Here is a 5,151-nt window from a genome sequence, read left to right on the forward strand (position 1 = left end):
CTACTCGGGCCCACCGTCTGGCGGGCCCCGTGGACAGGTCTGATACTGTAGTGGTACTCCTGATGATGCTGGCTTGGTCATGCGGTCATGGCAACAGCGCCGCCGTCTGGCGTGCGTTCACTGTCGCCATTCCCCATCTTGTCTGGTTAATGGCGGGCGGGGCCCGTGGGAGAGGGGTCGGCCGACTCCAAGGGGCCGACTCCCATGGTCCGTCTTCAGGGCGCTCGTGCCGTCTCCTGTCTACCCACTGACAGGCGGCCCCGCCGTCCTTGGGTCGTACAGGAAAGCATCATGGGCACAGTGCGCCGCCCACTGAGGCTGAGGTCAGGGCAGGCATGGCAACAGTGCCGCGCCTCGTCGGATCTTCAGCGATACGACTCACTGTAGCCATGTCGGCCCCTTGTAAGCAGGGGGAACGGCCATGCCGTGGACGTACCCCGCCTCGTCCTTCGAGACGAGGGTGGAGTCGCGGGCCGGCTCTCCATAGCCGGCCTCCCTGGAAGTCGCCGGCCATGAGTCGGCTTATCTTGGAGTCGCCGTCTGGGACTCGGCATATCCTGGAGTCGCCGTCTGGGACTCGACATATCTTGGAGTCACCGCTGGGACTCGACATATCCTGGAGTCGCCGTCTGGGACTCGGCATATCTTGGAGTCACCGTCTGGGACTCGGCATATCTTGGAGTCGCCGTTGGGACTTGGCCTAGGCGGTGCTACTAATCCCAATGTCTTGAAAGGTTCTGGGGCTCGGGTCAGCCTACCCGTGGCCCATTACTCCGACAGTAGTCCCCGAAGCTGGTGAGGCTCCATGGGTACTGCGTCGTGGGGCCTCAACAGTTTCATTCTTCTAGGACTCCGCCTGCCGTCTCCCTTTAGGCCGACTGCCCAAAAGTCGGATTCGCGGAGGGCCGTCTTGCTTCGTTGAGAGTTTGAAAGTTGTGGTGGGAGACCAGGCGGCGTGCCTGATACGCTTCCCCGCGGCCGCCCGCCGTGGTCCTATCGCGTGGTGCCACGCGGCGAGGATAGTCTGCCTACCCACGCCCGCGACGGGACGGGCCGTCAGGCGAGGCCCGCCACTACCGCGCCTCGGCACACGAACGGATCCGGTGCGGCCGTGCGGACGGTTGGGTTTCCCACGTTGTTACTGCGTGCAGTAACTTCGTGGGGTAAATCTTGGGGGGGCGTGCGGTCCTGCGTGCAGTTAATCCCACACCCGCCCCATCGGCTTCTCAGCCCTCAAGCCTATAAGTAGGCGGGGGGGAGTGGTGCGGTGAACACGCACGCCCATCTTCCCTGCTCCCCCGCCTCCTCTTCTTCCTCTTGTCGCCGTCGAGCGAAAACACCCGGCACCAACAGCGATGAGCTCTTCCTCCGCTGCCGCGGCTCCCGCCGTGTGCTCCGGCGTGTGGGATGGCTCGGAGGTGGATGATGACCATATTGAGTTCCTCCGCCGGAAGCGCCGCCTCCCCAGTGCAGACCTCGTGCGCGCCCGCACCGTGCCAGAGGGGGAGATTCTGCCGGTGCCGGAGGAGGGCGAGCGGGTCATCTTCCGCTCGCACCTCATGCGCGGCCTGGGGCTGCCGGCGAGCGGTTTCTTCCGCTCCTTCCTGGAGTTCCACGGGCTCCAGCCGCACCACCTCACCCCAAACACGGTGGTGCTGCTGTCCGCCTTCGCCACTCTGTGCGAAGGCTTCCTTGGCGTCCTCCCCACCATTGAGTTGTGGGGAGAATTCTTCTCATCCAAGCTTGGCATGCACGTCGCCGGCGTGCCGGCTCAATGCGGCGCCTTCATCACGATGCGGCGGTCGATGGCCGACAATCCTTTCCCCGCCATCGCACTGATTAAATCGGTGAAGATGTGGCAGCGGTCGTACTTTTATGTGAAGAGCGTTGCCCCCGACGGGGACTGGGTCAATCTGCCACCTTATGAAGCCGGCCCGCCGGCTGGGAGGCACCCCAGCTGGTCTAACCGGGCCAAGACGCTGACTCCCGCCGGAGCCACCGCCGTGGCGCGGCTCCGAGTTCTGACGCAGTCGGAGGGCCTAGTCAGGGCCGACTTGCTAGCCGCCTTCGTGGTGCGCCGAGTCCTCCCTCTTCAAGACCGGCCTCATCTGATCAGTCAGATGAGCGACCACCGAGACCCAAGTCGGATGTGCACCAGGAAGATGCCCCGCGCAGAGGTGGCAAACATGGTGAACCACATCGCGAACTGCGAGCTCGGGGAGGACTGGCAATTCGGCAAGGAGCCGTACTCGCATGCCAACCCCCCTCCAGTGGTAAGTCGCATCTCTTTACCGCTTTGTCCTCTTCATAGCCGACTCCGACTTCTGATTTTCATTGGTTTCTTTGAACTAGAACCCCCTCATGCAGCGCCGACCGGCGTCACAAGGCCGCCCCGCGAGTTCGTCCCCGACCGAGCGGAGAGCAACGTTGACGACCCCGACTTGGGGGCGGCGGCAATGGAAGCCGACGCCGAAGGCGGGGGAGGAGGAGCGGGAGGCGGCCTCAGGCCCTTGGCCACCTTCGCCGACTGGCCTGATGACGACGCCGAAGGGGAAGTCATCCCGCGTCACCAGCCAAGGGTCGGCCCATCGGGCGCGGGTTCCTCCACCGGCCTGGCCAGCCAAGGTGGCTTGAAGAGGCGCCAGACTGGGCCGAGTTCATTCGGCGGCAAGCCGAAGAAGCTCAAGGGGGCGGCCGCCGTGACCAAACAGGAGGAGGCGGCCGCGAGGGCCAACCGCTTCCGCAAGGAAGTGAAGAGGCCGCCGCTAGTCTCTACGTAAGTGTTTCCTCCTTTGTCCTTATTTTTCTTCGGTGAATCTCGTCCGAGTTTCTCTTTTTTATTTCTTTTTTGCTTCAGGGCTCCCCTCACCCTTGAGAGGGTCGCCGTCCCCTCCGTCATGGGGTCGGCGGAGACGTCAGCCACCACTCGGCGGGTTGACCCTGCCGCCGACCTCCGGGAGGCGACGGAGCGAAACGCGTGGGAGAAGCGCTATGAGGAGGAGGCCGCCCGTTTGGAGAAAGCGGAGGCCGAGAAGGCGGCGGCCTCCGCCCAGAAAAAACTAGAAGAGGCTGAAGCCGCTGCAGCAGCAAGGCGGCCGGCCGAGGAGGCCGCCCACCGCCAATCGGTGCTGCTTGTCATCCCGCTATCCTCGGCGCCGCCTCCCTCGGAGTTCATGGGGCAGACTGGAGATGCCGGCGTCGAGAACCCCATCGTGGAGAAGGAAAGCGGCAAGGCCTCCATGTCGGACACGCTCGTGCCGCCACCGCCGCCTCCGCTGCCGTCTGGGAGAGTGCACGGCCAACAACCGGTAGGCCCGCCGGTGCCGCCGACCGCGGACGAGTCCGAGGCAAGGCTGCTTCTCCAAGTCGCCTTGCCAGTGCGCCGTCGTCTTGAGAGGGCGACCTCGGCGCTGCGTCCCCGGGAGACTGGCGCCGCCAGTTCGGCAATCCCGGACGCCGAGGCGATGAGCACCGCGCCCGTTGGGTGGTTGCGCGGAGGCGGCATAGGGCCGCTGAACCAAGCGCTCCTGGACGTCCAGGAGAAGCTGCGAGCAGAAGGCGACGCCCTTCAAAACTGCACCAAGGCGCATCTGGCAGCGCGAACGGCCGTCCGAGTATGTCTCTATCTTTTGATTCTTGTTTTTCTCTGTGGGGGTGCGCCAGCGCACCCACTGGGTGAAGTCCCCGAGTTTCGGGCCGGCTGCTGAGCAGGCGGTTCGAAACTCCCTCTGACGAGTTCCAAATATTGACTTTGTCTGAAATGCTTTATTGCAGGAGTATCACAACCTCCGAGCTACCGCCTTCAACCTAAATGTTGAGGAGCTAGGCAGGCGGACTTCCGACTTGTTGGAGAGCCGGGGTGAGTCCTTCTTCTTTTTCGTGGGGGCGCGCTAGCGCACCCGCGGGCTCTAGTCCCCGAGATTCGGGCCGACTGCTGAGCTGTCGGGCCGGATCTTCTCAGCGACTTTCTTTGTTGATGACTCATTGTCTTTCGTCTCTTTCTCCTTCAGAGGCCAACGCCGCCCTTCAGCAGCAGCTGGGCGAGGCCAACACCGCCTTGCGCGCCAAGGAGGAGTGCAGCAACCTCGCCACAGAGCGCGACCTGCTGGCCGCGCAGCTGGCCGAGCAGAAGGAGTTGCTCAAGAAGGCGCAGGACGAGGCCGAGAAGAAGGAGGCTGCTCTCCTGGCCGAGTTCGAGAGCGAGCGTTCCTCTTGGACTGATAGGGAGCCGATGCTGACCTCCGGCTTCCATGATATCGAAGACATCATCGATGGTGAGTTTCTTTCCTTCCTTTCTTCTTCGAGCTTCCGACTATAGGTCGGGCCGATTTCTGGCTCTTTCGACTCACTTCTTTCTTGTCTTGGCAGACTTCTTCCCTGGCCACTCTCAGGCGGTCACTCAGGCCATTGAGGCCGATCACGAGATTCGAAGGGCAAGCGGTGCGGAGATCGCCGCCAACGCCCCCCGAACCGTCGATGAGCATTGAGGCCCATCTTCGTCCTGCCCATCGGCTGATGCGCCGGCTTCAGCGTGCCGACGCCCAGGCGGTTGCCGCTCTATGGCCAGACATGCCAGCCCTACGCACCGCCAGTCGGACCGCCGACTGGCTGGAGGTCGCAGTTGGCCGTCTTGAAGCTTGGAAGGGTTCCTCGGCCTGGGCCGGAGCGTACCGGGCCCTGGAATTCGTCAAGGCGTGGTATCCAGGGCTGGACCTGGACCTGCTGGCCGCATTCCGGTCTGAGGCTCAGGCAGAGTTGGCGGCAGTGGAGGGTGCCCTTGTCGAGCGCGCGGAGGCGATTGCCGACTACACGGACACCAGTGTCTTCGTCCCTGGGCGGTCTGCAGGCGGCGAGGAGGTGCGGCCAGAGTGGTTCGGGGTGAACTCGGACTTTGGCAAGGACTCGGCGGAGGTGATTAACTCCAGCACCAAGGAGGAAGGCGAGGCGGAGGACGAAGGCGAGACGGAGGTGCCAGGAGTCGGTGCGGGCAACCAGCCTCAGCTTGACCGCGCCTCCAGCAACGAGTCGCGTCCAGAGAAGGCGACCGCCACCGGAGGCGATCAAACCGAGACCGCCCAGCCGGCAGCCCCGGCGCCTGACACCGCCATCTCCTCCGATCCTCCGATCCCAGATGCCGCCTCCTAGGCTGCC

The sequence above is a fragment of the Triticum dicoccoides genome, chromosome 5B (assembly GCF_002162155.2).
Source record: "Triticum dicoccoides isolate Atlit2015 ecotype Zavitan chromosome 5B, WEW_v2.0, whole genome shotgun sequence".
NCBI lineage: Eukaryota > Viridiplantae > Streptophyta > Magnoliopsida > Poales > Poaceae > Triticum > Triticum dicoccoides.